Source organism: Podarcis filfolensis (assembly GCF_964270895.1).
Source record: "Podarcis filfolensis genome assembly, chromosome: 17".
Classification (NCBI taxonomy): domain Eukaryota; kingdom Metazoa; phylum Chordata; class Lepidosauria; order Squamata; family Lacertidae; genus Podarcis; species Podarcis filfolensis.
Genome location: NC_139621.1, coordinates 28342632 through 28370073, shown reverse-complemented (window position 1 = coordinate 28370073; position 27442 = coordinate 28342632). Strand labels below are relative to the sequence as shown.

At 43.3% G+C, this 27442-nt stretch overlaps 1 protein-coding gene and 1 long non-coding RNA gene across 12 annotated transcripts in view; one reads left to right on the top strand and one right to left on the bottom strand.

Annotated features, from left to right (window-relative positions):
• LOC310753146 overlaps positions 1-11598 on the bottom strand; it is a 218317-nt gene extending 206719 nt beyond the window's left edge. The window contains exons 1-3 of one of the 2 annotated variants that reach the window (XR_014543229.1): positions 11310-11598; positions 2476-2711; positions 581-1626 (exon numbers count right to left, since the gene is read on the bottom strand). This is a non-coding gene — a long non-coding RNA (uncharacterized lncRNA). Of the gene's footprint in view, positions 1-461; positions 1627-2475; positions 2712-11309 lie in introns of those variants that run through there. The other variant, XR_014543230.1, reaches the window with a different exon arrangement.
• ZNF462 (zinc finger protein 462) overlaps positions 1-27442 on the top strand; it is a 148515-nt gene that overhangs the window by 18736 nt on the left and 102337 nt on the right. The window lies entirely within an intron of this gene.

The following is a 27442-nucleotide window of genomic DNA, read 5'->3' as shown; positions in this document are numbered from 1 at the left end:
GTTCTGATCTTTGTGCAGAAGTATATCTAGATCTTCTAATTTTTTGAGTGGGGATGGACTGTGCTTGGTGATTTCATTTTAATGTAGGTGATTGCTTGGAGAGCATGAGTTTTTGGTTGAACTTAATGTAGCTGATGGGAGTTGATGTGCATTACAGCAGTGAGGGTACCATAAGATGGCTCATTTTCTCTCCTTCCTTCATCCATACTCAACCAGCTTCTCTTCTTTCATCACCCTTGTTTATATTGATGAGTCTACTAGCAAGGGAATACCACAAAGGTCCTTTGTAAACACGTCGTTTTGAATTTAAGGACTATTGCTGCAGTCAGCAATTAAAATAACTGAATGAATCAATGAGGGGGGAAATGCAACCGGGACCTTATGAAGGGAGAACTATGTGATTGTTCAGAATACAAGTAGGCATCTATGCTGCTTATGTTTTCAGAGTACCTAAACCGGCAGATCATTTCAGTTTCCCTCCCTCTCTCCAGAAGATTTCTGTTCTCTGTTGGTGTGTGAATTATGGTTTCCAATTATTCTTTAGATCATGGTCATCTCAGCAGCCCTGTTGGAGACACACCAGGCGCACTGCTGCACACAACTCCTGTGTTAGGACCAGAGTTGTGGCTGGGTGTGTAGTTTTATTTTTTTGGCTGTAATGAAATAAAGTTTAATGGGTCTGATCCCAAGAGGGAAGCGAGACCATCTGGATAGCAGAAGGTTAGGCCGAGTAATGTTTTGCTAAGAGTGGCCCACAGACTCACCCAGACTAGAGTATCTGGTAAATGTGTGTCCAGTTGCTGCTTGCATTAAGAGAGCTTTGAAATGGTGCCTCTCGGATCTGCAGAGCCAGCAGATCTGTTGCCACTGCTGTGACGCAGGAGATAATTCTGTTGGGCAAGCAGCAGCATGGGGGTGGATCTACAGCACAGGATGTGTAATGTCAACATGAAGCATTGGAGCTGGCACTAAGAAGAGAAGCAGCCATTTCATGCCAGTGCAGGAAGTCTAAATAGATTTCCCTCTCTCTCCCCCACCGCCCCTCAACGCTCCACATCTTGTCCTTTATACTGCAGCCTTCCCATTCTGCAATAAAGCAGCACCTTTGTGTGTTGTCATCTGAAAAGTTCAACCCAGCAGGATTTCTTGGCTTCAACCCCCTCCCTCCCCTCTCCCCCCACAAACCTGCCTTTTAATTTCTCCTGAAGCGATTGAAGGATATTCCAAAAGCATTGTATAACGGAGGCTGGGAAGGGGAGGGTTTCACAGATCTGGAGAAAAGGAAGCATTCAGTCATGTGAAAAGTCCTAAGCTTCTGATGAAGCTCCATTGTCACATGCAGATCCCTTTGTCTCCAGCGCAGAGGCTGTTTTGTTCAGTAGCCGCAATCATCTGAGAACATTGTGCTGTAGCTGTTAAGTGGAGAAGGGTACAGAATACTGCAAATGATACGGGATAGACCATGCAATTATGTAATTGCTACGTAACAGTAGAACGCTATCGTGGTTGTCTCTTAAACAGGAAGGTCCTATAGATTAGGTGGCCTTTTTCTTCCTTCTATATAAAACCATGCCGTTTAATTAGCAGTGCCACCAGTAGGTTTTGTGTTGGCAATTAAGAGAAACCCTGGAAGAAAAAAACCAAACGGCACATGTTAGAGGATCTCTCATAAAGGAAATTCCCAAATGCTCATGGGGAGATCTGCAAGGTCAGAATTTAGTGACCTGTATGGCTCTTGGTTTCTCTGTCAAGTGCATTTGAAAATTGGCTAATAATAATAATAATTAATAATAAATACAGCTGCAGCTTGAAGCATTCCAGTGTTTTACTCAGTTATGAGTACAGAACATCCTTCTTGATTTTCTGTTGCCTAATCAGCAGGATTTGTAGCCTGCAAATAGATACCTTTCTTAGATGTTATTTTAATGGTGTGACTCGATTAAAATGAGGTCACAGTCGTGAGGTGTAATCTGCATTTCCCAGAAGCACATGGGATGGGAAGGTACACATGAAACAAGAGTTGTGTAGCTGGAACCTTATCTTGCTCACTTTCCACTAGCTTCTGCAAGAAGGTTTTTTTTAAAAGTGAGTTAGGACGTGTGTTTTTATCTAATCTATGCCTGACTGTTCAAGGTTTACATTTAGTTACAGTGAGATTGGTGGCTGGTCACCTCACACAAACTCTTCCTACATTGGTGCCAATGACTTTGCAAGAGTGGGCACCTTCACGTCCAGATTCTCACACTGAATGAAGCTGAAGTTAGCCGTTGGGGATGGGTGCAACTCACTAATCTTGTGTGTCAGGCTTTCTCGTTAAAAGGTAGCTTCACTGCATAGTGAAGAGCCAACACAGTCCTTCCTTTTTTCTGCCTGCATTCCTCTCCAGTTCTTTATATCATAGAAATGCTTTTAATCAGTGTTGATTTTTTCCCTTCACCATGCAGATAGGTTTCTGAATACATTGCTCATGTTTACCCTTCTCTGTGTTATTGGTTGATTGGGAATTGCAGTCTGTGGGTGCAGATCACCAGGATCTTCTGTGCAGAGACCCATTGAAATGAGTAGCTCAGGGCCACTTGGGTTACTTCCATTCATCGATGCAGGGCTTGGCAGGAGAAGGTAGTAGTAGAGGCCAACTTCTGATGGATGGGGCTCAACTCTTGCCTTGCAGATATTCTGGAGAACTGCTGGAAACTGGCTGAAACAGGTTGCTGGGGAATTGAAAGGATAATATTGAAAGACAGTCCACTTTATGTGACTGTTGTCTCATCTTTCTATCCATGATTGCAATATGCAAAGCAGAGTTTCTTTGACAAAGACCAATTGAGTAACACTTTGATTTCCCATTGACCATAGTGCTGGTAAATATGGTTCCTGGCATGTCTGGGAGTAGGAACAATGTTAGAAACTCAGATATATAAGCAAGGTGCCAAATGGTGCCAAAACGGAATGTCTAATTGCCATTTTGGGGTAAGATGGCTCTGAAGTCATATTTTTCAAATGATTGATTCTCAGTTAAACATCTGGCTAGTTCAGATGACACCCTTGAGCCAGGTTAAGAGCTTTGGGAGCATAAAGAAGAAAAGTTACTTGATCCAGGGACAGTCCACGTCTATAGTGGTCTATTCCTACCACTTTTTCATTTTGGTTCCAGAAATTCATTCCGATAGTACAATATATATATATGGGATAGAATTCTACAGGACATGGTATTAATGTGTGAAAGCAGTCCAGATCTAATGATCCCCAGGCATGCCCCTCCAGATGGAGGAGATGTCAGGCACCATCTTGGCCGATAGCTAGGTGCAAAATGTGCTTGGCTCATTTCGAACACTGACTAGGAATGAACCCAAGCTGGGTGTGGTGAGGTAGATCCTGGGCAAGAACAAGGAGCAATAGCAATTGAGTTGCCCCCTTCGCCAGATAGATAGCAAGTTTTGATTTCGCCTAGATAGCAAGTTTTGATTTCAAAAGTTTTGTAGGTGTTGGACCTTTCACATGAACTGTTCTGGTCTATTGTTTTTTAAGAGACTTATTTAAAAGTCTGACTGGTTTTCTAAGTAGTTTCCTCTGGGCTGAGCCTAAAGGGTAGTGGTAATATAGCATACTTCAGGTTCCAGGATCAGAATCTTCTGCAGGCCCAACTACTGACATGTGGTGTGGATCAAGTGTTGGGTTTTAGAGATAAAGAACATGGGGTTCCAATGGCCACTTACTTGGCCATGAAATTCACTGGGTCATCGTATAGCCGTTCACTTTGTCTGCCTAATGTACCTTACAGGGTTACTGGAGGACAGAATGAGAGAAGTCCCATGTGTGCATCACTTCATGGAGGGAAGACACATAAACAATTGTGGCTTTACTGTGGATATGCTTCCCATGACTGCAAAGAGCTTGTAAATTTAGCTAATTAGCTAATTATTAATGACTAAGGGTGGCTGGGGAAGATATCAATTAGCTAATAGGACATGTTGGCCAAAAAGAAGTAACAATCTTCACATAAGGACCCAGTGTCCATTGTTTTGCAGTCATCATAAGGCTTAAGATTAATATCCTCATACATTCCATTTTAGTCACATGCCTTGCGAGTCACTTTGGCTTTAGGGCAGCACAACAGCAGACATTATCACCGTGTTTCTCTCTCTCTGCACTTGCAGAAGCTTCTGTACCTTGAGCTATTTATGGGTGCATCATGCCAGTAGGGACAAATGTAGTAAAACTTTGTGCTTTCCCGTTTTTCAGGAAGATAACAACTTCTCTGGGTCTTTCCCTCCTTCCTCTTGCTGAGGACTAATATACCCACAGTCCCTAAGCAAAGTGATACTACTAATGGGTCCCTTATGACTTTCAACACTATTCTGTATTAACTCCCCTTATGTAGCAGATGAATGGCCACTTCTTTTTCAAGAGCTAATGAACAGCATAAAGAGGGAGGTAGTCTAGGAAATCTTTCTAAGGTCATCAGTCTCCTTAATAATGTTATTAGTCCCCCTGTTTCAACCCCCCAAAACATGAAGCAACAGAGGGAGAACAATATATAATTAATAGCATAATAAAAACAAATATCAGCATAGTTATACCTTTTAGGGTATTCAAAATGAGTCACAAGTGTTTAGATGCAGGACAAATGGGACCAGAAGACCTTATTTTTGCTGTTGCTTGGATATTGACCATCTGATTGTTCAATTCTTGCCTTTCTTGGCTCGTACTGGTTGAATCTAGGATGTGTTACTGAGAGAGTGTGTGTTCCAAACCGTCTTGAGGAATGTTAGGCTGCTCCTAAAAAGTCTTCGTTGGACTTAAGAATTGTCTCAGGCATCAGCCATGTGTAAACATTCCCTTTTTGAACACGGTACTTGAGTGGGTGGTTGCGGATCAGCTCCAGACACTTTTGGATTACGTGGATGATGTGAACTAAATTTAGTGCTGAAACCATGATAGACTTGGAGGAAAGGAGACAAGAGGAATGTGACCCTAATGATCATCTTGGACCTTTCAGCAGCTTTTAATAACCTTTTGGACCCTATGTCTCAGGTGGGAGCCAGCCGTGGTTTCATATCGTGACAGACTGAATGCTGAAAATGGGTCGCAGGGACTTCTGCTACCACTGGACCCCATGCTGTTGGAGACACAGAATCCTGTTCTGCTCCCACATGTTACTTAACATCTACATGAAACCACTGGGGACATATGGGCGAGCCATTTGGAGTGCGGCGCCATTGATAGTGCCAGTGACACCCAACTTGATTTCTTAATTTTAACTGATATGGACGTTGCAATGGTGGTGGTGAATGGGTATGTGGAGTCAACAATGGGTTGGATGAGAGCTAATAAACTGAAGCTCAGATAAGAAAAGATGGAGCTGCTGTGAATGGGTGATTTAATTGACCAAGGAGGTGTTAGCCAACCTGTTGATAAAGTCACACTGACCATTGAGGGTCATGGGTACAGTTTTCCCTGCTGGGTGAGGTGATGTGGATGGTAACAAGGGAAAGGGGCTTTTCTAGGGGGGTGCCATGTTTGTGAAATTCTCTCCCCAGAGATGGCTGCACTGCGATATTTTTTTTTTGGGGGGGGGTCAAGTTAAGCCATTTATGTTTACCCAGGCATATGGTGGTTTTTAATTGTTGTTGTTGTTTAGTTGTTTAGTCATGTCCAACTCTTCGTGACCCCATGGACCAGAGCACGCCAGGCACTCATGTCTTCTACTGCCTCCTGCAGTTTGGTCAAACTCATGCTGGTAGCTTTGAGAACACTGTCCAATCATCTTGTCCTCTGTCGTCCCCTTCTCCTTGTGCCCTCCATCTTTCCCAACATCAGGGTCTTTTCCAGGGAGTCTTCTCTTCTCATGAGGTGGCCAAAGTATTGGAGTCTCAGCTTCACGATCTGTTCTTCCAGAGAGCACTCAGGGCTGATTTCCTTCAGAATGGATAGGTTTGATCTTCTTGCAGTCCATGGGACTCTCAAGAGTCTCCTCCAGCACCATAATTCAAAAGCATCAATTATTGGGCGATCAGCCTTCTTTATGGTCCAGCTCTCACTTCCATACATCACTACTGGGAAAACCATAGTTTTTAATACTCTTGACTATATTTTACTAGTCCTGCTTGTTCTTTATGCTAATATTAGGGTCGTCCCCCCTATGACATTTTACCAGTTGTGTTTGTTTGTGTTTTACTGCTTGTGTTTGTTTGGTATATACATTTGTATCACACCAAAAAATAACACAAATTTTCTAAATCTCAGTAATCAATGCATTCACACTATAAAAGAGACAAAAATTATTATCCCCATGGTTTTTTTCCCCCAGCTGGAACTCGCTGGAACTCAGTTCCGGCACCTCTCAGCTGGGCACCATTGACATTATAAGAGAACGAGGGAGGTGTTCATGGAGAGTTCTGGCACCTCTTTTTTTTTAAAGAAAAATAGCACTGATTATTCCCACGACAGAGCTGTGGCTTGCTGAATCCCACCTAGTGAATTGGTACACAGGTCACACTCTTGAGTCATAAAAACCTAAACTTGCTTAGCTTCAGCAATAGATTTTCGCTCTCGGCCTTTACACTCTTCTCTTCATCAAGTCTAGCTCTCTTTCAGTCTTTCATATTTGATTCATATTAGATGTGCTTTGCCCATTGGTCTGGGCAGGGGTTCTATAACTTCTGCGTTTGTGCTTAATAATTATTTAGTAGGAGACTAATGTATTATTGCCTGAGAGACATTTCAGTTCTGACCCAGGGCATCGTTTTTTATTTTATTTTCAAAGCAAGGAGGTGTTCTTCAAGCAAAGAAAACCAACTACTGTATGCCCAAATGTAGAGGTTTTGCTTTCCATTTCACTCCACCCTTGTGTCTAATCCATGGGCCTGCACTGGAGGCCTGCCACTCTGCATAAATTTCAAGGCTTAAAATTCATGGTATTGGTATTGGTGCAGAGTCCAACATTTGACTCTAGCTTAGACGTTATTAGAAAAGCTGGAAAAGAATATCCCACATCTCTGCAAAGGTAGCAAACAATCACAGCGAAACACAGATACAAACATTCTGTGGCTGCTCCTATTATGAATATACATCTTTTAAGACATAACGGTAATGGTGCGATGGTTAAGACTGTTGCATTTGGATCAGGAAGATGCGAAACATATCTGTAAATGCAAAAGGATATATAATCCTTTGCTCTACTGTACAAATGTATAATTGATTCATCCAGTGCTAGAAACTTAAGATACATTATCTAATCGCCAAATGGCACCTTAAACCTGGGGTGCGGTCGCCATAATGGAATGTCTAGGCACCGTTCACCCCAACCCATGGGATTTATTTATTTATTTCCATACCGCTTTACATTTTAAAGACCAAATCTCAAAGCAGTTTGCAACACATTAAGAAATCAAAACAATCCAGAATAAAACTAATTCAAACTTCAAGGAAAATATTTCAGAACCTTCTCTAAGTGACATTTGGCTTTCACCGGTTGCCAGCCCGGAATCCAGAGATCTCAGCGTGGTCGCAATTGGACCCATGCCAGTCACAAAAAGCACCTGGCTTAATTTTGAACATTGGATTCATCTATTTCCTCCTATTCCACTGTGAAAGTAGAAGTATTGCAGGTGCAGGGCAAAACATGTATTTATGTGTGTGTGTGATTGTTTGGTATAACCAGGCAGGTACACAGTTTTAAAGCCCAGATCAGCCTTCTACCATATTCAAGAGATCACTGTATTCATTAACATCGGCACTCAGCCTGAAATAGAAAATATAAATGCCCTAAAGGCATTGCAGGAGAAGACCAGAGACCTATCTAGTCCACCATCTTGTTCCCCAAAGTGGCGAACCAAGATACTTCAGAGAAGTCTGAAAGCAGAAGAATGGCCCTCCCTGGATGTTATATTATTATGATTAATATTTCATTGAAAGAATTTCAGTTATAGGAAATCAAGTAGAAAAAGAGAGATGGAAAAAAGTGCAAATAAAAAATAATAATGTTGTGTGTTGTTCCCTAAATGTTATTCTCCACTGACTGGCATTCAGAGGCCATGCCAACTCTGAACTTTTTAGACCAATGTCTTCCCACTCTTTTAAAAAATATTTAATTCTTCTGACAGTTTAAAATTAAATTTTGGAATCTGGTGGGGGTTAAGTTTGGTTTCAGAATGAGCAATGAAGTCTTGAAGTGTAGTCTTTGTGGTAAAACAGGAGTAAGAAAAAAACACCGCTTATTATAAGACAGTTTTCCAGTGATCCCTGGAATGCAAAGGGAAGGAAAAGGGATAACAAATTATTCCAAAGGCACCCAGGTCTGATACAAATGCTTGTAGAGCTCTTGATGGCAACTTTCCCCACTCCAGACCCTGAATATAGGAACCTATCAAAGATGGAGATAATTATTGGAGGTTGGGTCCTGTCCCCCACACTTTTGAGACGGGATAATGGAAACTAACAAGCTTCATCCCACAAATGATGTCTGAAAAATAACGAAACAAGAATCGGCTGAATATTTTAAAGATGAAATTGGGAAAACCATGTTCGCCATCTCCCCATGCATATTAAACCACAGGGAACCATGGGATAAGATTGATGAATTGGTCGTTCTTTTTGTATTGCTGACATGGGGGAGTCTTGTCTCTCCTATCTTCTGACCTTGCTGTAACTTCAGATGAACCCTTGTAACTTCAGATGAACCCAAGCAGCATTAAAGAAAATCCACGGAAGCCATGAACTTCAGCCATGATGAGGGATGCATTCTAAAGAGCTAGTCTGTGAAGCAACTTTTCGAAGGGCATCATCTGTAGAGCAGCAACCCGTTTCATTTGGTTAATGGTTGACCTATTTCTGCTGTTACGTTTCCTGGAATGCACTCTAATATAGAGTATGCTCTAAACACGATGGAGATAACAACAAGGAAAGTCAAATCTGTCATAGATCTGAAGTCATCATTGCTGGAATATTTTGAAAGATACTGTAGGGTTTTTTTTGGAAATGATAAGAACTTTATACACCAGGGTTGCTTTATTTGGAAGAAAACTATTAAGTCCATATAGAGGCATTCATGGTTCCTTTCCATTCAACTGCAGGCAACAAAATGTTTTGTACCAGTGTTTATCTCCCAAGGCTGAAATTCTCTTTGGACTCCACAGTTAGAATAGGTGAGTGAATAGCAAGTTAGAATCCTATCCACACAGTCAAATAAGCAACTATATAGATAAATATACATATAAATACACACACACACAGTGCTTTTTTCTGGGGGGATGCAGGGGTACGCATACCCCTAAACATTTTATGAATCTGTACTTTTGTCCATTTACTGTATCCTCCCCCCCCCATTTGAACTATAAAATGGTGATTTTCTTGAGTCAAAATGAGAGTACCCCTAAACATTTTTTTTTAGAAATGTGGTCTCAAATGACTAATACAAGTGTGTTTGGGGGGGTTAGTGGGCTAGTAATTAATTTACAATGTAAAACAAATTTTAAAACAATACATAAAAATAATTTATCATTCAAATCAAGGTGCATTAAAAACCAGTGGTGATGATGATGATGGTGATGATGATAAACAACGTTTTGCTGTTGTGTAAAAACGATCAGGGCAAACTGAAAAATGGAAGGCGTTTCCAGAGGTGAGATGCTGTGGCTGATCTCTGGAGCAATCTCAGAAGAGATCTTGATAGTTAAGACAGGTTTGTATGGGAGCAGGCAACCCAGGTCATTTACGATTTTGTGGATCCAAACCAGCACCTAGAATTGTGCCCAGAAACAAATTGGCAGGTTGGCAAGCTGTGTTCTCTGGTACCAATCAGCAGCCTTGCTGCTGCATTTTGAGCCAACCGGAGTTTCAGGACAAGACTTCCAAGACGGATCCATGTACAGCACATTGCACGGATCTAATTTGGCTTTTAATTAAGGCGTGGATGGCGGAAGACAGGTCTTTCCTTTGCATGTGCGAGCTCTCGTTATTCAAATTGGGAAGTGTAGCTTTTTACTTTGGATATTTTCAAGTCCCACCCTCAATGCTAACATCCTCATACTCTTGGGGAATGTGTCTTCCACAGATCCTTCAGCCTGTACCAAATCTAGTAACTTTGATTTATAGGGGATTAATCCTGGCCGCCATGAGGTTACACATGAGTGAGAGCAATTGCTTTCATATGAAGTATCCATTATGCTGAGAGGAGGTGGAGAACATCATAATCTTCCCTGAGCACTCTGACTGGGGGATGATAGCTTGACCCGTGTGCCCTCAATTAGAGTAGTTGTATCTCTGTGAGTGCACAGGGCAGGGTACTCTTGGTGCTGGCCCCTCCGTTATGGATCAACCTCGCAAGGGAAGCTCTGCACTCTATTGTTGTCAGTCTTGCTGGAGAGAAAATAGGGTTCTTTTTTATTATTATTCTTGGAGGCTGTTTTGAAATTATAAGATATTTTACTCGCGACATTTCTGGTTTCAGCTTTTGAAGGCGAATGGCCGTCAGTGTTGTGGGATCTGCTTTTGTTTTCCGCTATGACCCCGAGATCTGCCAGTCAGAAAGGGGTGCAGAATAGAGTCTTGAGTGAGGTGGCACAGGGATATGCTCATAGAATTTAGGGAACTCTGAGCACATTTTCTTTGCAGGAATTTGTTTTCACATGTTGTTGTTGTTGTTTAGTCGTTTAGTCGTGTCCGACTCTTCGTGACCCCATGGACCAGAGCTCGCCAGGCACTCCTGTCTTCCACTGCCTCCCGCAGTTTGGTCAAACTCATGCTGGTAGCTTCGAGAACACTATCCAACCATCTCGTCCTCTGTCGTCCCCTTCTTGTGCCCTCCATCTTTCCCAACATCAGGGTCTTTTCCAGGGAGTCTTCTCTTCTCATGAGATGGCCAAAGTACTGGAGCCTCAGCTTCACGATCTGTCCTTCCAGTGAGCAGTCAGGGCTGATTTCCTTAAGAATGGAGAGGTTTGATCTTCTTGCAGTCCATGGGACTCTCAAGAGTCTCCTCCAGCACCATAATTCAAAAGCACCAATTCTTCGGCGATCAGCCTTCTTTATGGTCCAGCTCTCACTTCCATACATCACTATGTCATCACATACCCTCCAATATTTCTCCAATTAAAATAAGGACATCCTATATTATTATTATTTGTTATCTATCTATCTATCTATCTATCTATCTGTCTATCTATATCTATCTATCTGACTTGGTTGCCCCAGCCATTCTGGGCGAATTCCAACATATATAGAAACATAATAAAACATCACACATTTTTAAAACCTTCCCTATGCAGGGCTGCCTTCAAATGTCTTTTAAAGGTTGCATAGTTACTTACATTTGGGACTAGAATTGGGGTTTTTTTTGGTGGATTTTCTTTAAGGGATCATTGAAGAAGACCTCTCTGTTCATCACATTGTACCTCCAAAGTATGACGTGAAAATGATTACACGAATATTATTTAAGAATGCCTCAGAGGTGTGGGTTTCTGGTTTGAATTACTGCAGGCCTTCAGGGTTCCTCCTTTGTGCTTCTAGAAAGGCGATCTCCACTTTAATCCCCCCCCCCCCATACTCGCCTATACGGACAGCTGCTCAGTTTCAGAAAAGCAAATTGGAAGGCTTTCCCCAAAGAGGAAAGGGCATGCGAACAAAGTTCAGTAGTACTAACACACTATAAAGTGCAATATCTGGCTCCTGGCCCAAATGATTTGGCTTTTAGAGCTTGGGGAGGAGGGGGGGGTCCAGGAAATGCTTTGTTTGAAACGAAGAGGAGAAGCATGCAATAAGGCATAATAGCTGGCCCTTTTGTGTGCTGTCTTGGCCAGATGGTATGTTTGCTGCCTTCAGCAGGGGGAAAAAAAAGTTTGACTATATAGGAAGTCAAGTTTCAGATACTTAATAGCTCCATTTGCCTGGACAGAAATTAGGCTTTTCTGACTTGTTGGCTGCGAGAGCGAGAACAACTCGTCCTGTTCTGAGGAGCCATTGCCTTAACCACTGTTGATGTATTTTCCTTCAAAGTGTCAGACAGCAGGGGTTTTTTCCTCCCCTACAAGGAAGAATTTGCATCTTCCAAGCTGAGTAGAGCCTGTCAACCATAAATGGAGACCCAAAAGAAGCTCAAGAAACCAGGAAATGCCTGGTGTGTGTGTGTGTGTGTGTTGTCAATCATCGGACAGACCATAAAACACAATCGGAGGATCTCCCATTAATTTGATGGGTCATGACTGCTAACTCAGTTCTGAGCTTGGTGGTGAGGAACTTCCCCCCTGATAGCCTGTGATCCTATCCCTCATTATCCTGGGTAGGCAAACTAAGGCCTGAGAGCTGGATCCGGCCCAATCGCCTTCTCAATCCGGCCCGCGGACAGTCCGGGAATCAGTGTGTTTTTACATGAGTAGAATGTGTCCTTTTATTTTAAATGCATCTCTGGGTTATTGGTGGGGCCTGCCTGGTGTTTTTACATGAGTAGAATGTGTGCTTTTATTTAAAATGCATTTCTGGGTTATTGGTGGGGCATAGAAATTCTTCCCCCCGCCCCCCAAAAAATATAGTCCGCCCCCCCCCCACAAGGTCTGAGGGACAGTGGGCTGGTCGCCTGCTGAAAAAGTTTGCTGACCCCTGCTCATTATCATAGAATTATAGAGTTGGAAGGGACCCTGAGGGTCGAGTCTAGCCTTCTGCAGTGCAGGAATTTGAACTTAAAGCATCCATGACAGATGGGCATGGATTTAACCTCTACTTAAAAACCTCCACTGAAGGAGAGCCCATCCTGAGGGAGACCTTTCCACTGTCGAACCAGCTCTTGACTGTCTGAAAGCTCTTCCTGACGTTTGGTCGGAATCTCCCTTCTTGCAACTTGATCGTGATCTGAGAAAAATGGGTGACAAATATGGAAGTGTCTTTTTTTTAATTCTTCTTCATTTATTTGATAATACATGGCTGGGAACACCTAAATAATGAGATGGTGGTCCCTGAGCATTCTGGCTGATAGTCACCTTAGGAACCTCTTTACCATCTCTTCTGTTCACATTCACAGTTTCCCATTGCAATTATATGCACAGGTTAATTGTCTTGTGAATTGTGTGAAAAAGTATGCATGTGTTTGGTTTAAAATTTACAGTCTGTAGATTCTGTGATGGTCTCCTAGGATTTGCATTTTCCTACAAATCAGCATCTCTTCATTGCTCTCTATTCTCTATACTTTTTAACTTTTACATCTCTCAGATCTTCTTTTGTGCTGCTTTCAAAGACGATTTTACTCTGCCCTCATTTATTATCAGATTTCTTTTCCAACCTAACCCAAAGTGTCAAGGCTCTGGAGTTTTAGTCCCCCCCCCCCCACTTCTTTTTCTGATGATGAGAGGTGTGGTATAAATAGTTGCAAATATGGAACAAGGTTTTGCAGTGATGGAGGAGGCGTAACCAGAAGTTTGTTGTTCTTAGAAGGGAAAATGCAGCTCTTTTTATCTGTAGCTGTTTTGTATAGAACAGAAGCAAGTTATCAGCTTTATAAGCTCTGGAGAAAATCTGGGTTACAATCCAAAGGAAAATATTAAACTAGGGTTGCGGTGGCCAAAACGGAATGCCTAGTTGCCATTTTGGGGGCCAGACATCTCAAAAGCCATATTTTTTCAATAGGACTTTTTGGTTCCTGAAATTCATTTTGATTGTGTAGATAAAATATAATGGATGGAATTCTGTGGGGGCATGGGGGCTGGTCCAGAAGCCTCTCTTTAGTTTTAGCCCCAAAGCCGGGCCCAACCCGTGAAGGTGCTCTGGGGCTCAGCTGAATGGCCATCTGCCTTGGATGTTTGAGTTGAGATTCCTGTATTGCAGAGGGTTGGACTAGATGACCCTTGGGGTCTCTTCCAACTCAATAATTCTATGAAAAAAAATGAATGAATTCTGGAGGTCCCCACGGACGACCTTATTGGGAAAGGCGCATATGAAAGTATTGCCATACTAATGCTTTCAGTGAGTCTAAATACGTCTTAGGAATATATTGGGATAATACAGACTTGGGTTTACTGGGCTGTAGGGTTGCTATACGTCCAGAATTTCCTGGACTTTGCCGTCACAAATTGCGTCCGGGCAGAAATCGCTGGAATGTCCGGGAAATGGCAACCCATGTTAGAAGTGTAGATTTTGGCAAATTTCCTGAAATTACTCAAAAACTAAAAACAAAAAAAGCTCCACAACTTTGCCTCCTCCCCCTCAACAATGTTTGTGACCTGATTTTCACTTTTTGAAATATGGCAACCCTACTGGGTTGCTGTAAGAAGGAGGTATTTAGTACTGTGAACCAGATGTAAGCAGATCTAGATAGAAATATAGAAGGACTTGTTCATGATGTAAAAACTTGGAGCTGATCATTGGAAGCAAGGAGCAGACAAAATTTAAAATAGATTTATTTATTTTGTGTGTGTGTGTGTGTGTGTGTGTGTGTGTGTAAAAGTCCAAAACAACAAGGAGCTAACTACTGGAACATTTTGCAAATGTGTCTTAATTAAAAGACCCTATTAGATTTCTGATTAATAGAATCTTACTTAAGCAACACACAGTCCTAATCACTGAACTTTTTCCGAAGCCTGATTGGTTTGGTCACTTACGCAATTTTATAGTCTGCACCTGCCCTAGAAGGCAACATTCATTTTCTGCTTTCAAGTCAATGAAACTACCCCATGAAATGTGTTTCAGGTGAAAACCATGCCGCTTGCCAATTTAGATATATCATAACAGAGTGGTAAGAAGCCACTTGCCTGGTCACCATAGTAAGTAAAAAATAAATAAATCTTGAGGTGATCTGGCAGAGATATTTATGGCATAAAAGAGAAAACGACCCCACCTTTTTGTCAAGCAAATGACAGATATGTATAAGCAAGCAGGCGAATGCACATGTTTCGGGGTTTATTTTCAAGGTACCATTGCAGGTGTTACATCGGGGAGACACTTTTTAATTTGCAGGTCAGTAAAACTGGCAAGAACTAAAAATATATGGAGGGCTAAGGTGGTTTGAAAAACATACAAACCTAATGACCCGTCTATACTCTGACACATCAAGGAATCATACTAATGAAATTAATGCCTGAATCCACTCTGGGTGGCTGGTTCACTAAACATATTATAGTACATCCTTCTCCATATATACAGTGGTACCTCGGGTTAAGTACTTAATTCGTTCCGGAGGTCCGTACTTAACCTGAAACTGTTCTTAACCTGAACCACCACTTTAGCTAATGGGGCCTCCTGCTGCTGTCGTGCCACCAGAGCACAATTTCTGTTCTCATCCTGAAGCAAAGTTATTAACCTGAAGCAATATTTCTGGGTTAGCGGAGTCTGTAACATGAAGCGTATGTAACCTGAAGCGTATGTAACCCAAGGTACCACTGTATATGCAGTCCTTGTGTATTTCTTCTGTTTCCTGCCTTGTATGTGTGATCTTGATTCTGCACATTCTTTGCTCCAGTTCCTTGTATCTTTCTGTTTTGCATGCCCTGTTCCCTGACCAGGCAGGTCCCTTCAGATATAATCTCCCTCTTATTCAGCCTCCCTGGGACGCAGCCTCTCAGTTTCCTTTAGCTTCTCTCTTTCCTAAAATCTCCTGAGCCGTGTATTGGTGACTCTTGGATTTATTAGGTGTGCCCTTTCTTCAAAGGCATGACAGAAAGCTGAACCATTTATTTCCCCAACCGCTTCTACAGTCTTACCTTAAGTTTTTGGGATAGGTTACAGGTACGTAGCAGAGCCCATTGCATACGGCAAGAGGTAAATCAGTCCTGCAAACTTCTAAGGTACAATAAATTGGATCAATTCTGTGTGCAGTCCAGTCAAACCATATCAGAGAGCTGGGGAAGGACTCTACAGTGGTACCTCTGGTTGTGGACGGGATCCGTTCCAGAGGCCCGTTCGCAACATGAAAAGAGTGCAACCTGCAGTGGCGCATCTGCGTACGTGCGGGTTGCGATTTGCCGCTTCTGCGCATGCGCATGACGTCATTTCGCGCATGCGCAAGCGGCGAAACCTGGAAGTAACCCTTTCCGGTACTCCCGGGTCGCCGCGGGACGTAACCTGAAAGAACGTAACATGAAGCGGACGTAACATGAGGTATGGCTGTACTAGGATGTAGGGCAACTTTCAGGACAGATGCTCTTGATGTGTAGCTTCTGAGCCCAAGCCCGAAGAGCAGATCTCTAACTTGCTCTCTCTCTTCAGAGCTGCCATGTTGGACTCTAACTCCTCATCACATTTGGCCATTGGCTGGGTATGATAAAGGCCGTAGTTTAACAGCATCTGGGGACCCAAGGTTGTTGGAGGCTGTTTTAGAGGAACCTGATCTCATCTGAAATAAGGGGAATCTGCCCTCATTGTTAAATAATTGCAGTACTGAAAGATGAAACTGCACTTTCAGATATGCAGACACACCCCTGTCTGCAACACTGAGCATCTGCAACACTGAGACTTGCAGAAGCCAACCTTTTGCAAAATCTTAATGATTTGACTGCAAAGTTTGGGCAAGAAATGCAAGGTTTGGAGATGGACCAGCTGATTTGTTTGTTCCTTTCACACTTCACATGCTCTGATAACAACCAAGGTGCAAGTGCTAGCTCTTGTTTGGCTGCCTTCAGACTCACAGAGACTTTAAAAAAGTATGTCTTGGTTTTGAATTCTGCCTGCTTAGCAGCTCAGTGATTCTACCCAAGTTCTCCCGGTGTGCTGTTTTTCCTCCTTTCTTGAAGCATTTAGTTAATATCAGGCCCAAACTGCAGGACTTGAGTTATTGCAAATAGGAATGCTCCCTTCTATCCAAATAAGGCTACACTCTTGACAGTCCTAAGCAAACAGCATTAGCTACTGCAGAGGTTATTCAGAAGGACACGTCGTAGCTTATTGCTGTCTTCTTTCCATGTATTGTAAGAACAGGAGTAATGCCATTTTTCCTCCCACCTCCCGGCCAAAGGCTCACACTCATTCAGTTCATGGTGATATTATAAGAGTTCTTCTTGGTTCTGCCATAGTCTCCAAGGTGGAAAGAGGCACTGCACTCAGGAACCCCTATAACATGCAGGCAAAGCAAAAGTCTGGGAGTCTACACCAATAGGAAAAGAAGTGGCTTGTTCCCTTCCCCATTTTGATTGCTTGCACAATAGTGCGTCACTTGTACAGGGGCCAAGCAGCCTTGCACAACTTGTCACCTTACAGGCATGGCTACCTGCCTACCGGGGATTCAGTTAAATCTTTTGTTTTGCTACCTGATGGCAGCCACAAAACATAGGAGCTCTTGAGGACTTGACTAGGATGTAGTTTGTTTGGATGGGCCACAACTTTGCTCATTTTGACATTGCTGCTATTAAATTGAGTACCCAACCTTTGCTAGCAGGTTCAGAATTAAAAACAGTTAAGACAAGTTTCAGTCGCAGGGATGGAATGTGTCCTGAAAACACAAATCTCAAGTGTCAAAGGCCAGGATAAAGAGTTGTGTCTTCAGTATTTGCCAAAAGCTGTATAGTGAACATGCAGATGCACCTTGGTGGGGATGGAAATAATAATAATAATAATAATAATAATAATAATAATAATAATAATAATAATAATAATTTATTATTTATACCCCGCCCATCTGGCTGAGTTTCCCCAGCCACTCTGGGCGGCTTCCAATCAAGTGTTAAAAACAATACAGCATTAAACATTAAAAACTTCCCTAAATAGGGCTGTCTTCAGATGTCTTTTAAAGATAAGATAGCTGCTTATTTCCTTCACATCTGAAGGGAGGGTGTTCCACAGGGTGGGCGCCACTACCGAGAAGGCCCATATGTCTGGTTCCCTGTAACCTCACTTCTCGCAATGAGGGAACCGCCAGAAGGCCCTCAGCGCTGGATCTCAGTTTCCGGGCTGAACGATGGGGGTGGAGACACTCCTTCAGGTATACAGGACCGAGGCCGTTTAGGGCTTTAAAGGTCAGCACCAACACTTTGAATTGTGCTCGGAAACGTACTGGGAGCCAATGCAGATCTCTCAGGACCGGTGTTATACGGTCCCGACGGCCACTCCCAGTCACCAGTCTTGCTGTCGCATTCTGGATTTCTGCAGTTCTGCAGTTTCTGGGACACCTTCAAAGGTAGCCCCACGTAGAACTTAGGCTCAGAACCCCAATGTTTCCTGGAACACCTCTTTCTTCAAATCAGTACACAGACTTGATCTATTTGCATTAAAATTCCAGGACACGAGTATCATTTATTCACTTCTAAGAAATAGCTTCAGGTCTAAATACTTTGAATTCCAGCGTGGCAGTGGTGCTCAAAATAGGTTTCACACCTTTTCTTTTTTACTTCCTATGTTTTCTGTGTTTGCTTCTGCGACTTTTATCTTTGCAGTCCTGCTTATTGTGATCTGTGGCTTCAGCAGCCTAACCAAACGGCCAGTGATCACCTAACACCCCTTGGTAAATAGCAAGGGCTGTTTGAAAATTGCCTCCCAAAGATTTCTGCCCAAATTGTGTGTGTCTGTGTGTGTGTGTGTGTGTGTATGAAATTTGCTGAATAGTATTTGGGGTGAAATGAAGGCAAATTCTAAAAAGAAATTGATCAGAACACACTGCCTTTCCCTCCCTTCCTCCGTTTCTCAAGTTTGCCTGTTATATTTCTGACTCGTGGGGGCAAAAATAATGGCTTTGTTGCTATCAAGGTGTACTTTCATTGCCTCCTATGTGTGTTCTGCGCCAGTATTTGGAATCTGTGGAAATGCTTTCTGGTCTGGGAAGGATGCCTAGAATTGAGAACTGTCTCTGCCAACCTGGGAACAATTGGGAATTGCCAATTTACACTGAGAGCAAAGGCTTTACAGTAGCCAATTGCAAGAAGCCAGCCTTCCTCTTTCCCTTCCCCGCCTCTCCCCCAGACTGTTGGACTTGTCTGTTCTTAGCATGTGGCCTCAATTATCAATTATTTTCTAGATGCTTGCTTACGGTGGCTGTACACTCTTATAAACGCAGTGAGATTTACTTCCAGTAAACATAGCTGGGACTGTAGTGCAAGTACCTACCCTAGGATTCTCTCTTCTCAATCTCAGACTTTCTCACACAGTAAAGGGGAGAGTTCAACGGTTGTTGTTAAGTTTCAAGTAAGGAAATGAGAAGGATAAGGGCTTCCATCTTCCTGTTAGGCTTTTACTGCAAGGTAAGAATCTTAGAATTGTAGAGTTGGAAGGGACCCTGAGGTAGAGTTACCAGACGTCCCCGTATTTGCAAATTTGTCCCTGGACAAATTGCGTCCCTGGAGTGTCCCCAGATTTGCAAATCTGTCCCTGGGAAACGTGACAGCAGCAGCCTCAGCAGCCCGGAGCCAGCCTGTTAGCGCAGTTGGCTCTGGCTGGCTTCAGGAGCTGCCCGCTGCCGTGGCACCCGCCATTTTTCCTGTGTCACGGCAGCGAGCAGTGAGCAGCTCCTGAAGCCAGCCAGAGCCAACTGCACTACCAGGCTGGCCCCTCTTGGGCAATGGCCACCCGCCCATGTCTCCCGGGCCTCCCCTGATCTGTCAAAACAAAGGGGGAAGGAGATTGGGGAAGGCTTGGGAGTCACGGGCGAGCGGCGTGCCGTTGCCCAGGTTTTTTTTAAAAAAACTGCACATTTATGTTTCACTGGGTGCAAAACAAGGGCTTTGCACTTTTATGCAATATGCATGTGTGCTTGGGCCCAGGGTCTTTTGCCTCACCATACCCACTACTGACTCCCTGTTGTTAAAAGGTAAAGAAAGGGACCCCTGACCATATTTTCTAATTTGGCAAGTGGAAAGTGGAAAGTAAGCCATGTAACCACTGGTTATTAGATTGTTCTTATTTTTGTTTTGATGGTGTATCTTGCAGTTTTATATTTTCATTTTATTCTGTGAACCATCCTGGTTATAATGTGGTAAAGGTCAAGGGACCCCTGACCATTAGGTCCAGTCGTGACCAACTCTGTGGCGCTCATCTTGCTTTATTGGCCAAGGGAGCCGGCATACAGCTTCCGGATCATGTGGCCAGCATGACTAAGCCGCTTCTGGTGAACCGGAGCAGGGCATGGAAACGCCGTTTACCTTCCCGCCGGAGTGGTACCTATTTATCTACTTGCACTTTGAAGTGCTTTCGAACTGCTAGGTGGGCAGGAGCAGGGACCGAGCAACGGGAGCTCACCCCATCGCGGGGATTCGAACCACTGACCTTCTGATCTGCAAGTCCTAGGCTCTGTGGTTTAACCCACAGCGCCATCCGCGTCCTGTTGCTACTCAGTTTTAAAAAGAAAACAAAACCCAGGATTTATTGACAAAAATATGGTAGCCATACCCTGAGGGTCATCGAATCCAACCCTCTGCGTTGCAGGAAACTCAGCTAAAGCATGCATGACTGATGGCCATCCAACTTCTCCTTAAAAACCTTCAAGGAAGGAGAGTCCACAACCTCAAGAGGGATACCATTCCACTGTTGAACGGCTCTTGCTGTCAGAGTTTTTCCTGAAGTTTGTCGGAATCTCCTGTCTTGCAGTCAGTTGTTTTGCTTTATTTATTTGATTGGCCCCTTTATAGGCTGCCGTATAATAAACTTCACAGGGTGGTTTTCCACTAGAAACAAAACCGTTACTTTTAAATAAATAAAAAACCGAGAGCAATAAAAGCAGCATTAAAGATATAAATACGGCGTAAAAAAGTGTCCATCTCCATATTGATAACAGTTAACAAATAATGCGGGCAGAGTTTACAGTACATACGGGCGCTGCAGTGGGGTTTGCCCAGAGGGAGCGTGTGGTTAAAATAGTTCTGTCAAATCTGCACTGCAAATTGAAACCAGCTTGAAACTGATTTAACTGGAAAGAGAACCTTGGACAGTGTGTTTCTGTGGAATTCCGAGTTTCCTTCAGGAGGGCTGGCTTCCCACAGTTCCCGACAGTCCTTAAATTCATGGCAGTTAAGTCGAAATTGGAAGAAGCGAGGATAGGACTGATCGCTTTTGTAGGCCAGTTTGAGTTTAAGCAGTCCCAGACTGTTATGGCTTTTTTTAAAATAAAAAAATTGAGATAAACCTTTTGTATTCCTAACCTGCCTGTTATCTTCTCTAGCAAAACTTATTTCTTGGTAATTTATGACTGGATAGCCTATTGTTCTGCTTCCTCACCCAAATTTTGGATGGTGCCCTGCTCTGCAGCCAGCCTTGTCTTGTGATATTTTCATGTGAAACCTTGTCCACTTGTTGCAGCAATAAACCTCATGTGGGTTTTGTACTTGTTTATACAGTGGGTGTAGCTATGCTGAGTTGTTAGGTAGACATCTTTGGCTCCAGGAAATAAATGGCGAGGCTGCCTGAGATCATCTTTGCCTTACGAGGAAGTTAATGAGCAGGGCATGATCTGTAGCCGTGCCTAGTGACTGAAGGCCTTCTTGCAATCTTTTCCTCTCATAATAAAAGAACTATTGGAATGAGGCAATAAATATATTCAAGATGTTTTATATGATAAACTCATCCTGTCTCCTAACTCAATTTAAAGAGATTTGCATGGAACCAAAACATCAGTAGGAGCGCAAGCTCATGCTTAGATGGAGGGCCGTGTTTAATTATTTCCCTTTTAAAATTCCCTATTATAGTAGCATATTTGAACCAAAATACCCTCGCCCTCCACAAAGTGTCACCAGAATGCCATTGATTACAATTTCACTGATATATCAGTGATATATCACTGAGCTTTAGATTGATTATTCAGTGAATTAACACCTCCACTTTCCACAGTTGAAAAATAGTTATTGTGCCTAAATCAAGATTCAGGTAGGTAGCCGTGTTGGTCTGATGCAGTCGAAATATATAAAAGAATAAAAAAATTGTCCAGCAGCACCTTAGAGACCAACTAAGTTTGTTCTTGGTATAAGCTTTCATGTGCACGCATACTTCTTCGCACACGAAAGCTTATACCAAGAACAAACTTAGTTGGTCTCTAAGGTGCTACTGGACAACTTTTTTAAAAAAATAAAATATATTGCCTAAATCAAGATGGTGAAGCTGTTTCTGAGCAGAACATAAAAATGCAAATTGTTCTACAGTATGTTAATTTTTTTTTCTCTTTGAAGGATCTTGCTGTCACTATATGGCTGAGCTACAAAACCCAGATAATTTTGGGGGCCATTCTTATATTTATTACTAATGTTAAGGGGCTATATTTACCATGAAAGAGCATTTTTGTGTGTGTTTCTATCCTTTTCTTTTAGCCTCCATTTTCTTAGGGGCTCTCATAGTGCATCCTGTTTCCTGAACTCTTTTCACTGCTAACCCTCCCTCTTCCCCGTGGTGCAATGGGTCAACACGTTGGGCTGTTAACCAGAAGGTTGGTGGTTCAAGCCCACCCAGAGGTAGCTGTGGACAGGATTCCTGCATTGCAGAGGGTTGGACTAGACTCAGGCATCCCCAAACTTGGCCCTCCAGCTGTTTTGGGACTACAACTCCCATCATCCCTAGCTAACAGGACCAGTGGTCAGGGATGATGTGAATTCGGCTGGAGGGCCGAGTTTCGGGATGCTTGACACTAGATGACCCTTGTGGTCCCTTCCAGCGCTACAATTCCATGAATCTGTACTTCATAGGACTCTTTCCCCCTCCCTGTTTCTCTGCACCACTAGAAATCTGCACCCACTACCTCTGCTCTTGTTTTCTGTTCCCTCCCCTCTTTCTCTTCCCAAACTTCATGTACCACACTGCTCTCTCATCTCTTTCTAAGTCACACTTCCTTCTCTCACTGTCTCTTTCCACCAATATTTCATTTTTCCCCAGCCACAGGGGAATCTCTCCCCACACCCTTCCATCTCTTTTTGTCCTCCCCTCTCCTTTTCCTTCAACACACTTACTGGCAAACACCACACAAGGCTTTCACTCCAGCTCTGTCATACTATTCCGAATCCCAAGAATGAGTTATGCAGGCATCTTTTCCTGATGGATTTGGGCAGTCTCTTTGCATTTCCATGGGAGAGAGTGCTGCGAACAATTAGTATTTCAAATCTACACCCCGCCCCCCTGGAGTGGGTTGAAGGAAGAAAAGGGGGAAGCTGCAAGCAGCCCATAGGCTTTGATTTAGTGTGGCTGTGTCACAGGAAGAGAAGCTGCAGGTATGAATTTCACGATGCACCTTGTAGCACAGAGATAACTCGCCAGATGTTTCTGGGCAGCTGCTCCCATCCTCCCAGTCTTTGCTGGCTGTGCTTGATGGGACCTCAACAACATCTAGAGTGCTACTTCGGTTCCCCATCCCTGATCCAGAATATTATTATTATTACTCTAATTGAATTTATATACCACCCTATTGGGACACAGGTGGCGCTGTGGGTTAAACCACAGAGCCTAGGACTTTCTGATCAGAAGGTCGGCGGTTCGAATCCCCGGGACAGGGTGAGCTCCCGTTGCTCGGTCCCTGCTCCTGCCAACCTAGCAGTTTGAAAGCATGTCAAAGTGCAAGTAGATAAATAGGTACCACTCCGGCGGGAAGGTAAACGGCGTTTCTGTGCGCTGCTCTGGTTCGCCAGAAGCGCCTCAGTCATGCTGGCCACATGACCGGAAGCTGTACACCGGCTCCCTCGGCCCATAGAGCGAGATGAGCACCCAGAGTCGGTCACGACTGGACCTAATGGTCAGGGGTCCCTTTACCTTTACCACCCTATAACCAGTGTGGTTCACAGAATAAAATCAAAATATAAAACTGCAAGATACACCATCAAAACAAAAATAAGAACAACCCAATAACCAGTGGTTGCATGGCTTACTTTCTGCTTTCCACTTGCTAAATTAGAAAGTATCAGCAAAATTTGATGGGCTGAGTTAGGCTGCAATCTGATGCACAGTTACTTACAGAGTAAGCCCCGTCCAGCTGTGCTTTGAGTAGACATGTATAGGAGTGTACTTCAGAACACTTCTGGTTGTAATGGGTGGCCCTGTTTTTTTGTTTATTGTTCATAAGACACACACACACACACACACACACACCCCATGTCCTGTATGATGCTATCTAACTTTGGGTCCTGGATCGTTTGCAGAGCAACCTCTGCAATGAAAGACTATCCGCAGTTCTTCCTTCAGTAGAAAATAGTGCTTGTCTCGCTGGCCGTAAGATCAGTTAAGAATGGATTGAGAGAGATGGCCTTGATAATGACACAGAGAGCTCCATTGTAGCTCCATATGGGATCACCCATTTCTCCTTTTTCCTCCTTGCTCTTTTTCAGACATGTGACTCAACCCCGCAGTTCATTATAGCCCCAGCAAAGCTCACGGTAGCACCATCTGGGTCTGTTTGGCCCATGTTAGGTAGGCATCCTAGATTCTTCTGCACCGAGGTTTGTGGTAATGCAAACCCGACTTGAACAAAATCCCAGGAGGACAGATTCATAATACACTGATGTGTGGTATATCACAGCTGCATTTGCATTACAGCGCACCTTTGCCACTGGCCAGTTTTGGGGCTGAGAGCATCCCACAGTGCCTTCGAAGCACTCTGAACCTGCCAAGGGCGTGATGCATTGTATAGCTCTCAGGAAAATTAAAAAGGAAAGTAAGTACAAGGTGTGCAGGGTTAAACAGCCCCCCCCCCCAGAGTATCTTTCCCCTGCCCCCTTTTTTTGTAATTGACAGCAACGTCGGCTGAAGAGAATTGGGCTAATGTTGATGCAGATGTCTTTTGACCTGGGTTTTTCTCCCATTCCTTTTTTTAGTTTTTGCTTACTTTGGGCACAATCCATCAGAAAGTTATCCTCAGCTCCGCTGAAGTGTATGAGAGCTGCCAAACAGCCAGAGTACAGTAGCGCTTCGATTTATTGCAGTGAAACTAGCACCTGCTACTTTGGGGCAAAATCTACTGAGACAGAAACACACACACGTGTGTGTATGTGTATACTTTTAATGTTGGCGACACGCTTTTTAGACAGGCGTCATTTCGTGAGACAGTAATTTCCCAGCAAGCTGACCTCTTAAAAGAGCATTCGCATGACACACCAACACACTGACGTGTCGCGCAACACACAGTTTGGAAAGCTCTGCTCTATGTATACACATTTGTAGTGTCTGAGTTGACTTGAGCTGCTGCAACATTTCTTCATCATTGCCCTGGTGAAATTTGGCAGTTGGTTTTTTCCCTTGGTGGTTTAGAACAAGGAGTTCCCAATAGCATTGAACAAGATGCTCTGTTGCAATGTGATGCTTGAAATATGCCTTTGGGGTTTGCATATGTGTGTGTGTGTGTTTGCAGTGATATACTTTGCTTTGCTTTAGTAGCCTGCTGAGCAGTTACACTGAGCTGGTTGGCATTTTAAATTGAGTATCTTTGGGTTTTGCATGACTTTCCCTGTGCTTTCCTGTATCTCTCCTTTCTGACTGCAAAGTGGAAAGCACTGACTTTTATCAGTTCATGTATATGAAGGTTGCCAATGAGCAATTGATGTTTAATCTTGTGAACTGCCCTGAGATATTCAGATGAACAGCAGTATATAATAAATAATAATAAATAATAATAATAACTAATAATAATAATAATAATAATAATAATAATAATAATAGTTGGGCAGTTTTGCTGCCAGCCTTTTCTATGTTAGCACTTATGGAGTTACAGTATTCAAGATAATTAAGCCAGCTTGTGACCAGATTCGGGTCCTCAATCAATATCCTCTTTCAAAGAAGCAACCGCATATTTATGGAAAAGGAGTGATACAAGCAGAGCAGTGCATCTGCAATGGTTCAGATGCATCCAGATCCCTGAGAATCTCAGGTTTCATATTTTTCCCCAGCAAGTTTTTAATAACTGCAAAGATATGCTTGAAAACATTGTGTGCGATGCCCGCTGGAATCTCTGAAGCTAAAGAGGTTGCTGATTTCTAGGTGCTGAGAGTGGGGCTCCGGTTCCTTTTTGCCCCTCCCCAATTAATTACCCAAAATAGTAAAAATTGGCAAAAATAAGACAATTATGTAAATCTGCTTCATTTGCTTAATGTATACGGCATGCCGAAACAACATCTTCTTTTGGAATACCTGGCCACAGAACTTTAATTATAGTAGGGAGAACACACAAACTTGGGTTGTCCGGCTTGCTATAAACTCTGATTAATGATCCATTCTAGATGTTTCTGGACTCCAGCTTGCATCAGCTCCGGCCATGGGTTTTGCTGACTGGCTGAAGAGAGTTCTCTAGGGCAGCCTTCATCAGCCCTCCAGATGTTTGCTGGCTGTGACTGGTGGGAGTTGTAGCTCAAAACATCTGGAGGGCACCAGGTTGATGAAGGCTGCTGTAGGGTCTCCTGCAAAGTTTGCTTCCAGGTTCAGTATAATCAGACTCACCAGAGATGGGCTTCTGACTGATTTCCTGCCATCAGCAAAAATCTCAGTGTGGAAACATCTCAAAGGAACAAATGCCTTCAACAGGATGAAGCATCGGAGATATAAGTAGTTTTAATTGATGCTCTGCATTATCCCAAGAGGTGTCAGAATGGGTTGTAGCAATTATACGCATAGACGAGGTGAATCCCCGTCCCCCTAAGCACTCAGAGTCTAAAGTGTAGGAGATGCAACTACAAATGAAAAATATGTTGGCAAGAGGAACGTCAGAGTGAATTAATCTTGGAACACAATTTGTGTGTATGTGAGACAGCATTCTACACCAAGTTTGGGGGGAGGCAGAGTATGGAGGGGGGAAGAATGTGATTATGCGAGAAAGGGATACTGACTTTCCCACTGGCAACACATGGGTGTTAACATAGGCGCAGCGAGAAGAGAATTATATCTTGGTTATGGCTGGACAAAGTAGGTAACTAATGATTTTGACAGCTGAGATCCTTCATCCCTTAAGGAAGTTTCATCAGCCGCAGTTATGGCAATTGCAGTTTTCCTCCCACCCCAGCCATATGAAAACGAAGAGAACCAACATCATATAACTGACCAGATTTCCATTGTTGATGATGGAATAACCTGCTGCTCTTTGGCATTGCCGGACCTCAGATTTGACAGGTGCGGACAGAAGATAGCCTTCTGACACACACATGCCTATCTCTTTTCACCAAGGCATTCCCAGAACCTTGCCAATTGGCTTACTATGCCTTGGTCATAGTCATCTTCACCCCCCTCCCCTTAATGATTATTGTTCAGGAAACACTATAGCTTGTAAGTGCAAGAGAGAGCTGCACACACAACCACAAGTCCCACTGCTGTAGAAGCAAGCCAGTATTCTGGCTTGTCTCTTTGTCTGGAAGCTCACTGAGTAACAGGGTTGGGCAATATATTGTTGTATCGTCCAAAACTGGTCTGAAGTCCATATTGTGACATTGGTTTCATAATTTTTGACCTGGTAGTATAGTGCGAATCATGATGTGTCTTCATGCATGCGGGCTATGCAAAAATCACAATTGGGGAAAACTGTGAAGCCAGCCAGTGCTTCTCTCGGTTTCTGCCACCTCTGTTAACTCTGTCAGCTCAGCTGTCTCCCGCA